The 13,289-nt window shown below is 34.4% G+C and overlaps 2 long non-coding RNA genes across 2 annotated transcripts in view; one reads left to right on the top strand and one right to left on the bottom strand.

Moving 5' to 3' along the window:
- Window positions 1-13,289, top strand: part of LOC309636907 — a 178,520-nt gene that overhangs the window by 63,129 nt on the left and 102,102 nt on the right. The window lies entirely within an intron of this gene.
- LOC309636912 overlaps window positions 10,841-13,289 on the bottom strand; it is a 30,415-nt gene continuing 27,966 nt past the window's right edge. The window contains exon 2 of the long non-coding RNA XR_014250310.1: window positions 10,841-12,985. This is a non-coding gene — a long non-coding RNA (uncharacterized lncRNA). The remainder of the gene's footprint in view (window positions 12,986-13,289) is intronic.

Here is a 13,289-nt window from a genome sequence, read left to right as displayed (position 1 = left end):
CCATCACAAAGAAAATAACCCCAGGGCATCATTGCAGCTGCCCCCAAACTGTGTGGTACGCTTATAAGATGCAGTGCCACAAGGTGAGAATGGAAGCTTTCAGAAGTGTGAGATTGCTGATAAAAGAGAGTTGATGGCACTGGGGAAAGGATGTACTTTCAAAGTATAAGTAAAAGTGAACAGTGCAAATTATACCTTAGAGGATCTAGAGTTCAAAAAGAGTCCTAACCTAACTGTAAGTGAGGACAGAGAGTAGCTCTAGGAGCTATTTTTTTAAACATATTCATTTAATACCTTTAAATTAATGTAAAAATCAGAAAATAACTATTTATAATAAATAGCATTTCTATTATTTCTGGAGCCCAGACAATAAAACTTCAACATTCTTTCATTTAGAAGACATCTTTTCAGCCTTCAAGTATGGTTGAGAATACATTAGGATACAATTATGTGATTCTTCTTCTAAATCATTCTTTGTATTTGGTACTGCAAAAGTAAGACTTGCAGAGGGATATATGATACTATTGTAGTGCATTGAATATGCTCTAACTTTAGCATACTTCATAGCTATTTTGACACCTATAGAAAGCCCATCATTAATATTTGCACAGAAATCTAGAACAGTGTTCAGCAACCTTTTTTCTGTAAAGGGCCAGATAGTAAATATTTTAAGCTTTGCAGGCCATATTGTCTCCATTGCAACCACTGGATTCTGCTATTATAGTGTCCAACCCGCCATGAACAATGTGTAAATTAATAGGCTGAGCTGTGTTTCAATAAAACTTTATTTACAAAAACAGGTAGTGGGCTAGATTTGGCAGGGCCATACTTTATCAACCCCTAGTGTAAAACAGTCTTTTAAAATTCTAGTTACAAACTGAAGAGTGTTCTTAGGATGAAATTACATCTGTTTATCTGCATTATTTTTCCTTCTTTAAAAAATTTTTTTTTGATGTGGACCATTTTTAAAGTCTTCTATTGAATTTGTTACAATATTGCTACTGTTTTATGTTCTAGTTTTTGACCCAGAGGCATGTGGGATCTTAGCTTCCCAACCAGGGATCGAACCTGCACCCCCTGCATTGGAAGGCAAAGTCTTAACCACTGGACGGCCAGGGAAGTCCCTATTTTTCTTTCTTGTTCTCCTTCCTATGACCTTATACTCTAGTCACAGGATGTACTTGATGTCATCCTTGTATTGACTGCATTTTCTTGTATTTGAACATTGAGCCTTCCAAGAATTCCTGTCTTAACATGCTCCTGCCTGGAAACCTCTTTCATACTCAAAGACTAATTCTAACATGCCTTTATCTCCCCTCAGCTGCACAGTCTTCTGGCCTCTTAAAACCAGGCATCTGCAGATTCCTTAGAACAATCTCAGTTTAGTCTCTGCATTATAAATGTTTATGAATATGCATTCAGATAAGTGGATTCAGTTCAGATTTATTTTCCTCTGAAATTGACCAGCACAGTGCTTTGTATGAAATGTTCAGTAAACAGATATTCAGTCGATAAATGACTAAACAAGCACTTATAGTTGGAATGGAAAGGAAAAAGATTTAAGGTAAATGTCATGGGATCAATTTGGCTAGAAAACTCCAAATAAGTCACAGGTCATTTAGTCTTTACTTCCATATTAATTTAACATGTCCTACTTGTATTGGAAACTTCCAAACTTGGCTGAGAATCTTGGGCAACTGAAACCATATGTTTGAATAAGAAATCTTGTCATTTATTCAAATTGACCCATCAGTTTTATTTAATCATTTAATTTCTCTTATAAAGTCAAACAAAATATATAAACAGTTTTTAAAACAAACACGGGTGATTGCTTTCTAATGATATCTAAGTTACTAAATTGATATTTTATTAGCATTTCAATATTATCATAGATGTATTCTTCTTTGGGAATATGAAACCAGACCATAGAAAATTTCAAATTATCAAATAAATATTAGTTTACTCTTTCCAGTGCCATATGTTTATTCACCAACAATCTAATCAGTCCTTTCTCAATTTTTAACTCAATGACAGAGACTCAATTTTCAAAAAATTAAATTAAAAAATCACGAAAGTCAAAGATGTATAATCCGTTGGTGGGAAAGGCTAATTCCCAACTCTTTCTTTCAGGAATTCTGTCATTTAACTTTTTTTCTCCATGATTTTCTATCTTTTCCTAAGAATAATCCTAATGCAGCAATTTTTTATTATGAAAACTCAACTGTATTTACATAAATACAGTTTATGTAAATAAACTTTGTTTTTGCCAGTCACGTGAAAATGAAATCTTTTTCTGTCTAGTGTGTTTTAGATACAGATGTTTGTTATGAAAAGGAGCCACTGAGTGCAACGAAGAACAAGGCAGGGTCAGTTGGAGGCTGCAACTATAGAGAATCAGACAAAGCTCTTCATCCTGGATTAAAAATCAGGTCTTAAAATACCAGATGAGTACAGAGTAGTATTCAGAAGGCAGAATTTTGAACACAAGCTAATATGTCTCGGGTTATTTATAAGGGTCTAGAATCTACAAATTTATCATAGGTAAAGGGGAAATAGTTGTCTGCATTAAATGGGATTCTCTGGATGCAAGTAACTGAACCAACTTGATGAAGTGGAAGCAGAAAAGAGGAATGTATTTTAAGGGTACAGGGGCTGACTCCTAGTGGTCAACAATAGGATGGCAACAGAATCCCAGCAAAGGCCTAAAAATGAGAGCTGGAATTGGAGGAATCTTTAGCTCTGACTTTGCCTCTCTTTGCAATGCTTCCAAAGTTTCTTCCAGAATATGTATTTTCCTTGTTTTTCTTCTTATACAGAGTTGGTAAAAGAAGCCTACCCATCTTTCCTCAAGAAACTATACCAAACTGAATTAGAATTTCCTCATCTTAATTCCAGCTATCCAAAGTGATAATTCACTTGTCCAGTTTAAGTCAGGTGGCAATACCAGGCTTACTCAATCACGCCTGACAGGAGACCATCAAGGTGAGGAAAAGGGAAGGTGGGGCATTGCAAGCTGGAATGAAACCCCTCAAATGTGTTTACTCTGAAGTCTTAGAGTTCAGAGGAGTGCATAATTCAGTGTGGAGGACATTATCAAGCAATGTGACAGGAATAAAAGCTTGTGGTTGAAAATTTGGAAATGGTGACCATAAGCATAAATAAACTTATGACCAAGATATTACATTTTCAGAAATTCTGAAATGAATTTTGTATAAAATTCATTTGCATAAAATGTAAGTCCAATGATGTTAATCACATCTTGTTTATAAGAGGAAAAAACAAGGTGAGCCAAACAACTGGGCTTTTAAAAATTATTGTTTATCCTGAGAGTGCTGTTGGTTAAAATGATACTGAAAATTCAATATGATGTGAGGATTATTATTTATTTCAGAAAGAAAAGTAAAGTAAGTTTAGAGAATATTTATATTCTATGACCCCAGACTGGAAAAGGTCTCGTTTAAGGCTCTATAAACGTTCTATTTCCTGGATATAAACAATTGTTAATTACAATGTTTCTATTATTATCCTAGGAATGCCTATATACACACCAGAGCATTTTAAAACCACAAATTATACCCCTCATTTAGTCGTTGATATGCAATTGTTTTAGGAACATTTGTATTTGCTTAAGTTATATGTGAATTCCTTAGCCTTTTATGAATTTATTCATTGCCATATAAATCAGTTAGTCAGAAAGGTCCGAACTTTTTCAGGGCTACATACCTTACTGCAAGAGTATGAGAATAAAACTTTTGATTCTAAAATTTTGAAATGCAAATTCATTTTAAAGCTTAGGCTCTTTAGCAATCCTGTGATCCAGAAAATGCCTCCCTGAGGAGATGAAAACTAAGGTCAGAGAGTTCAACATTGTATGTTTATTAAGCAGGATACTGAGGCAAAAGCAAGAGCCTATGCAAAGTTCCAGGGACAGGAAGAAAAAAAAAAAAATATATATATATATATATATAAATATATTATATTATATATATATTTAGTAAATATATATAAATATGTTTATTTATTTATTAAATTGACATTTAAATGCAAATTATAACAAATCCATTAGTCCTTTCCAATACAAATAAAGGATTGAATGAATGAATAAATGAAAGAATGAAGGAAAGACAAAGAAAGGAGGAAGGAAAGAAAGAAAGAAAGAAAGAAAGAAAGAAAGAAAGAAAGAAAGAAAGAAAGAAAGAAAGAAAGAAAGAGAGAAAGAAAGAAAGAGAGAAAGAAAGAAAGACTAATCTCCCATGCATAGAAATGTAATCTCCCTACATTGTCGGTGAAAATGCAAATTGGTGCAGCCACTATGGAAAACAGTATGGAGGTTCCTCAAAAAACTAAAAATAGAGTTGCTATATAATCCAGTAATCCCACTCCAGGGCATATACCTGGACAAAACTATAATTCAAAAAGATTCATGCACCCCAATGTTCATGCCAGCACTATTCACAATAGTCAAGATATGGAAACAACCTAAATATCCATCAACAGATGAATGGTACATCATGTATTGGATGTGTACATATATACAATGGAATACTACTCAGCCATAAAAAAAGAATGGAATAATGCCATTTGCAGCAACATGGATGGACCTAGAGACTATCATACTAAATGAAGTAAGTCAGAAAGAAAAAGACAAATACCATATGATATCACTTATATGTGGAATCTAAAATATGACACAAATGAACTTATCTAGGAAAGAGAAACAGGCTCATAGACATAGAGAACAGACTTGTGGTTGCCCAGGGGGAGGAGAGGTGAGGGAGGGATGGATTGGGAGTTTGGGATTAGCAGATGCAAGCTAGTATATATATAAGATGGATAAACAACAAGGTCCTACTGTATAGCACAGGGAACTATTTTCAATATCCTGTGATAAACCATAATGGAAAAGAATATGAAAAAGAACATATATGTATAACTGAATCACTTTGCTGTACAGCAGAAATTAACACAACATTACAAATCAACTACACTTCAATAAAATAAATTTAAAAAAAGAGAGACTAATCTCCCATGCAGAAGAATTCCAAATAATTTATGGAGATACTTTGCTTTTAAGGAGGTGAAGCATAACTCTCCATTCCCTGAGTGCAGGTGACCTCCTTCTGTTACCAGGTTGGCGTGCCTTGTATCAAAATAGCTTCAACCAAGGAGGACAACAGAAGCCAGGAGCCAGCAATCTCAGTCTTCGTGATAGCAAGCAAAGAATTGCAGACGACTGCTTTTGGTTTAAATGCAAAGCAAAATTTATTTAAAGCATAGTTACACTCTCAGAGACAGACAGTGGGCTGTTTCTGCGAAGTGAAAGCTTAAGGGCATTTTTAAGGCGCATTCTGCGGGGGGGCGGGGTGAGTCACAGGGGATCATTATTTGATTGACAGTGCCGAGCTGTATAACAAGTTCACTATTGTACGTGCTCTCACCCTTGATTCGCTAAGAAACGCCCACCCGGGGGGGCAAAACCACATGTAGATTTTATTATAATGATGGTATGATGAGTTTGGGTTTACTAGCCTGTCTGGTCTGGGCATGTGCAGCCCGGGGAAGTTCCCTCATGTTATTGTGCCCCCTCTTTATCAGGATAAGTTTGCCCACCACACAACCCTAGTTTCTCCCATTCTGGGTGGGGTCAGGGGAGGGTCCCCAGATGGTTGGAGTGTAACTGGACTACTCCCCCCTTGTCTTTTCACCACTGTCACCTTCTTGCTGCTATTGTCAGGGGAGGGTCCTCAGTTGGTTGGGGTGTGACTTGATTATTCTCCTTTCGTGTTTTTTGCCTCTATCACCTCCTTGCTGCTAATGTCTGACTAACTACCTAACACTTCCAAAGACTACAGCATGGAAAGGGAAGAAAATAAAATTAGAGACTAACTTTCTTCAGTAAAGAAACAAGGCACACACTATCTCAAGCCAGGTGAACAAGTTTAACATCAGCAAGGATACGTTAAATTGACAGTATGTACTCGGTATGATGTCAAGAAAATGGTACTTACCTCCGTGGTTTTGCTCCCAAACACCCAGAGCCTCAGACTAACCATGAGAAAAACATCAAACAAATGCAGACTGACATTCTACACAATACCTGACTAGTACTCCTCAGAACTTTCAAGGAAAGTCTGACAAATTGTCTCAGCCAAGAGGAACCTAGAGAGACGTGACTATTAATGAAATATAAAATCCTGGGTTGGATCGTGACAACAGAAAAGGGGCATTAGAGGAAAACAGGGGAAATCTTAATAAAATACAGACCTTAGTTGATAATAATGTACCAGTAGTGGTTCATTAATTGTAACACATGCACCATAGTAATGTTAAGATGTTAATAATAGAAGAAACTGGGTGCGGGGTACATGAGAATTCTCTATACTTTCTTCATAAAAATTCTGTAAATCTAAAACTGTTCTAAAATCTTTTAAAATGTTGTGTTTAAAATGGCATTTAAGACAAACTAAAAGAAGGAAACTGTGGGAGTGCAACATATAAGAGAGAGACATTTATTCCCAAACTATTTATTGAATGCCTACCTTTGTGGCCAGTGAGGATTACAATTCTTACTCTCCTGGAGCTTAAACATTTTTAGTGTGAAATGGGACAATAAGTAACTAAGCCAACAAACAAAGTAATCATACACTGTGGTCATTCCTGTTGAAGGAAATAGGAAAAACCCCTACACTTAAACATTATAGTGACCCAAATGTTATTCCTGTTTTAGTACTACACCCCACCGGCAGTCCATCCCTCCTCAGTAATTTCTGGTCAATGCTGACAGCTCAAGAGGTTTTCAACCAGCCAGTGTTTACAGATGCTGTTCCCTGGTGGTGTAAAGAAATTTCTAATTGTCTGTAGGTATGTTTCCATGTATTTTAAAGGGGGTGTGGAGGGGGTGGTATTCTATTTGGGAAAACAAGCACAGAAAAGAAATGGTGAGAAACCTTGAAACAATACAAACATGAATGCTAATTTTTTCCTCTATAGAGAAAAAAACTGTGAAATGTGTTTTTATTTTTTTCATTCTTATAGCTTCTCTAACAAATGTTTAGGATGTATTTTGCTCTTCCATGTTTCCTTATATATTTTAACAATATATATTTTGGAAGCATAGCCACATATATCCTAAAACATGTTCACGGTTTTTTTTAGAAGGAGGATTTTTCTTGTCACTTAAGAGCACCATTTGAGGACCATGGATCAAGAATGTAGGAATAATGAGAAGCTATCTAAACTGGCTAAATTGGGAAAATCAACCCTAGCTTTCAGTTCAGTATTAGATATCACAACTGCAAGACCCTCATCTCTATCTGTTTTTAAGATCCTTGAGTTTATTTATTGAGATAAAAATATGATTTCATTTTCATTTGTCTTAAACTTAGCTTTCGTTTGAAACTGACTTTACCAACTCAACTTTTGTGCTTACCTGAAATATCTGTGATTTGCAACTTAGTTTCACATAATCAACAATATAAAGCAAAATTAGTCGACTGGCTGTATTTTTTCCATGATTGTTCTCCCATTTGGTACTGTATTACACTTCTCTTTAAAATTCTCATGTCAAAATTCTCATGCTTAAAATAAAGTAATAGGTAAAAATAACCATAAATAAAATGATCATCCAGTTTCAGAGATATACCAATCCAATCAATTCTTGTGTCAACTTATGTCTGGATTTTAACTGATCTAAGGTTTAAAGTTTTGTTGTTGTCATTTCATTTCTTTTGCATTTTTTCTTAAGCTTATGAGGTCAAAGGTAATACCAAAGAGACTGTTCGAAGCTTTTGGGTCCCATAACGTTCTGGTCTTCATCGAGACCAGGGAGCTTCTAGAGCCTTTGGATGGAGGAAAACTAGCTAGAAGGCACTGCAGCATCTTAGAAAGCTCTTGATTGACTAATTTCAGAGTTATAATGGGAGTTGGGCACGTTTTTCAAGGTGACTGAGAATAAGCAAACATCTTGGTGAGGAAATTTTTATGACTGCTAAATCCCAAGTGAGAGAGTAACATTGGTTCAATGATTGAGAGCAATGAAAACAGAGAACAAATAAGATCATGATTTAAACTATTTTGGAAAATATGTTTTTAATAGATATTCAATCAATTTGAAAGAATAAATGAATGAGTTAGAATGGGAATGAGAGAGGCTTGTGGATAGTGCTATTTCAAGATGGTTTTATACAAAGAATAATCCTTAGTATTCTTATTCATCCAATTTAATTTCTGTAGTAGAAAATGAAAAGCCCCAAGTGGACATCTGAGGACTATCTTACCAGCATTCACCCCTACTTCTCTTCTTCTGAGAACTTCTCTCTTATTTTTTATGTCTGATTAACTTAGAGGCCACCCTGTACATAAAACCTGGGCCACAGTCATCAGGAGTAATTATTAGAACCTTACCAGTGCAATCAGACTTAATTTTTCAAACTAGAAAATAGAAAGAGGGAGTTATTTTCTTTGTGGTGTGTGACTCATGGATGGGAAAAAAATCAGGAATACAAGTTCCCTGAAAAGTACAAAATAGTCTATCATTTATTTATTTATTTATTTATTTATTTATTTATTTATTTTTGGCCATGCCGTGTATCTTGTGGGATCTTAGTTCCCTGACCAAGGTTTGAACCTGGGCCCTCGGCAGCGAAAGCACAGATTCCTAACCACTGGAGCACCAGAGAATTCCCCCAAATAGTCTGTCTTTTACAAAAATAATTTAATATAATATGAGAAGGGTTAAAAATAAGAAAATGAAGATAAAATATACTGGTGACAGTTGAATCCCTGTTCCTGGATATTCTCAAAGATCTTACCGCATCAATGGCCTTCCAGTGGCTTTGTGGTTCCTTGTTCAGTGACTCAATAAATCATCTTTATTTTACATTATTTGAGTGTTCTTCCTACTCAACCACCTCTTTCTTCTTCTCCTTTCTCTCTTCTTCATTTCTGGTGTCTAATGTATTTGAAGTATTTATTATACAGATTTGTTTAACTTTATTAATCTTCTCGATTTTTCAGGGGTGGGAGGTTCTTTATTTCATTGATAATATAAATATTACAGATAATACCAATGCTGTTCCTTCTCATTTCTTTGTTTTTGTTCTATTGCTTTTTTCCTAGCTTCTTTATTTCAGTGCATAGGTTATGAAAAAATAAACAACTAAAAAAAGACTATTCGTGTTTCTGATGAATATCATAAACCATTAATTTCTGTCTAACTCTGCTTTAGCTGTATCCCACAATATTGTGACATCAATGTTTTCATTATCATTTAGTTCTATGTATTTTTAATTTTTAAAAATATTTTTCTGTATAATTAAGCTACATCACTGTATAACGTTGGTTTCTAATACAGGCAACTTTTAGATCTCTTTTGATTTACAATTTATAACTGTTATTTTATCAGAGACTAATTAAGATCTTCTTTTAACATGCCCCACGGGTATTCAAAAGTATGCCTATTATCAGGTATAGAATTCTAAAAAAACCCCTAAATTCTCAATGTTGTATTACTATTCAGATCTTTAACCTCTCTACTTTTTTTTTCCTTCTCCATCCATCCACTAGTTTCTTACAATGGGGTGTTAAAAATTTCAAACTACAGTTGACCCTTGAACAAAATGGGTTGGAACTGTGCTGGTCCACCTATACTTGGATTTGTTTTAAATAGTAAATATTACAGTACTAAACAACCTTCAGTTGGTTAAATCCACGGATTCAGGACCATGGATACGGAGGAACTGCATGTATGGAGGGCCAACTATAGGCAGATTTTCAACTGCTTGGAAGATCGGCATCCCAACCCACACATTGTTCAACTATATTTCAGAACTCTTGATTTATCTGTATTTTCATGGAGCTCTGCCAGTTGACACTTTAGGTAAGTAATGAAATTTTGTAATGTGCATTTACTTTTATAATGGCTTTATATGCTCGTTCAGTTGTTGCTTTCTTTAGTTTCATTTCCTTTTGCTGATTTCCCCCCTTTTTTATCTAAATGGAATATTATCACATGATACAATTAGAAACCTCGTTTTGTTTTGTTTCATATTTTCCATCTTTATCCTATGTCCAAATTTTCAGTTTTTTCTAATTTTATTCTGTGAATTTATTTTTTCATCTTTTGACAACATATTGTTGAATCTTTGAAAATTAATCTGAGAGCATTTTAATTTTGATTTCATGAACTTGCCTATTCTATCTTTCTGTAAGTAATGGTATATCGAGACTTATGTTTGAACATTATTTTTGTTTCCATTCCTTACTTTGCTTTTCTCCCCTTGTCTATTGATTAATGCTAGTTTTTTCCTGTCTTAAGATTCATATTATTTTTTTCTCTGTTATTTTCTGAAATGAATTCTTATAGTCATTTTACCCACTGATTTGTTTATACTTAATATCTGTATTGTGCAACCATGTACTTACTAGAATACATTCTCATTTCACTTGTAACTATCATACTGAAAAATCATTCATTTTATTTTCTGAGTTGTTATGGATGTAATTTCTTGTTTTGAAATAAGAGCCTTTTGGACAATAATCAACTTTTATAAGCTCTTTGATCAACGTTTAATCCCATACCTCTTTTCACATTTCCTGAATTTAATCATCTATTTAAAAAACTTCATTGAAGAGTATTTTCAAAATGGATTTCTGTTTGCTAAACATTCAGAAGTTTAGGATGCCTGAGAATATTTTTATTACACTCTCACATTTAAACGAAAATTTTGTTGGTTATAAAATTACAGGTTAAAAATTATTTTTCATCTATTAACTAGAGTAGGTTACAGTAAATTTTTATAATAAACTACCCTGAAATATCACAGTAAAGTTTATTTCCTGGTCATGTCACAGTCTGAGGCAGATTAGGCTGCACCCCCAAGCATCCCTCTCCATGCAGGATCTAGGACAGAGAGGGGAGAAATCTTCACTTTGTACTAAAGTACTGCAGGAGCCTAGAAGAGTGCCAAGCACTTAGTGAATGTTTAATAAATACTCATTATATTAATTAACTAGTGAATAAAAAGTAAAGGAAACTATAGATAGATTAAGTTTGTACAGTTGTGGCTACTACTGAGGGAGTTAATATTTATAAAATAATATGTGGTTTGTTTAATGTGTCAACATATGCTAAGAGGAATCGCTGTAGGACTTTCTTCTAATTTAGAGCACAATTAGTTTGCATCTTTAAATGAGAGTGAAAAGATGCCTAGACACATAAATATGGTGGTGTTTTTCTTAAGAATGTGAAAACACTTCTTAAAATACTAGTTAATTGTTAGATGAGAAAAGTTGGGGAATATAGAGCATAGACAAGTCTTATGAGTTCTCAATTTCTCCATCTCCTTTTAATTTCATCTAATTAAAAGCACATCTCTCTGTGCTCCATAGTTTACTATCCAATACATTTTCTATAGAATTATTGTGTAATATTTATTTTGGGTTTGTTAAAAATCCAAAATAAGGTGTAGTTAGTCATTTTTATTGTTGAATCAGGTTTATACACTTTTATTTCTAATTGTTTTAAACTTAAGTATAACTCATAAAGAAATATGCCAGTTTATAAAATATATATTCACATAAATAAATTTGTTTAGCTATAGAAATTTACTACCTAACAAAAAAATCACAATCTTAACCATCAGACCTTTTATTTTCTACACATAGTTGTACATTAGAAAGCTCAAAATGTGGAGTTAAGAGAAAAAAATACAGTTATATTTTCAAAGAACTTTATAAGAATTATTTTCTCTCCACATCCTATTAATACCTGAACACTTTATCAATAAGTCATTGCCCAAGGAAGCACTGGAATGCCCTACAGAGGCAACTTTCCTCTTTTATGCTTCTGACCCTAATCCACAAACTGGTGCTCCTTTAGCAAGGTGAATTTTCTGACATTTCATATATCATTAATTCTTTTTCCATCTTGCTTAATCTTACCACCCTTGGTAATTTGTCAGATCTTTTAAATTCAGACACATGCGGTTGCATGCTAAACGGACTAAAACACATCAGGAATCTAATTTTTCCTGACAATTACATTATGTCACCTCTAGCATTGGAATATTTTACATTTCCATGCTTTGTCCTGATTTGATTGACACACAACGTACTAAATTGCCTTAGCTCTTGAATATATTTTCTTGATTATAGCCCCAAGAACTCCACCACCTGATAAGTGCATATGCTCTGATTTTTTAGAAGCAAATATTCTGGTAATTAAAGAAAACCTCTCTGTTATCCTTACTTAGCAGTGGCAAGGAATAGTTTTTAATTTAGGATTGGAGCCTTAAAACTTATTGGCTTATAAATACTATAATTCAGTTTAATGTTTGGAGTAACAAAATGTCCTTATTCTACAGCATTTAGCTTTTAGTTTAGCTAAAATCCTATAGTATTTCGTGTCTATAAGAATTACTGACTAGAAGTTTTCTATTTAAATGTACGTTCCCATAGTTTTATGTTTCTGATATATGCTATTGATGATTATTACATTTTTTCCCGCCAACCTGGATATCATTGCTGAGGGCTCCAGACTCAGACATCCAATTATTTACCTATCATCTATTTTTGGAAGTCTAACACACGTCCCAAATTGAACATAGCCAGGAAATCTTTTGTAGGCGCCTTCAAAGTTTTTTTGTTCTTCACCAATCTTCTATTAATCAATAAATATCACCATCATTCACCTGGTTACTCAGTCTAAATGTTTAGGAATCATTCACATTTTTTCTTTCCTTCTTATGTCACATCCGATTTATTAAAACAAGCTTACCTTAGAGATATTGTGGGTTTGGTTCCAGACCACGACAATAAAGCAAAAATCACAATAAAGTGAGTCACGCAAATTTTTTTGTTTCCCAATGCATATACAATTTATATTTACACTATTCTGTAGTTTATTAAGTATGCAACATCATGTCTAAAATACAATGTACATACCTTAATCAAAAAATTCTTTCGCTGAAAAATTCTAACCATCGGGCTTCCCTGGTGGCGCAGTGGTTGAGAATCTGCCTGCTAATGCAGGGGACATGGGTTCAAGCCCTGGTCTGGGAGGATCCCACATGCCACGGAGCAACTGGGCCCATGAGCCACGGCTGCTGAGCCTGCGCGTCTGGAGCCTGTGCTCCGCAACAAGAGAGGCCGCGATAGCGTGAGGCCCGCGCACCGTGATGAGGAGTGGACCCCGCTTGCCGCAACTGGGGAAGGCCCTCGCACAGAAACAAAGACCCAACACAGCCTTAAAAATAAATAAATAAATTAATTAAAAAAAAAAAAAAATTCTA

Source organism: Balaenoptera physalus (genome assembly GCF_965194825.1).
Source record: "Balaenoptera physalus genome assembly, chromosome: 10".
Taxonomy (NCBI): domain Eukaryota; kingdom Metazoa; phylum Chordata; class Mammalia; order Artiodactyla; family Balaenopteridae; genus Balaenoptera; species Balaenoptera physalus.
This window is presented reverse-complemented; position numbering and strand designations above follow the sequence as displayed.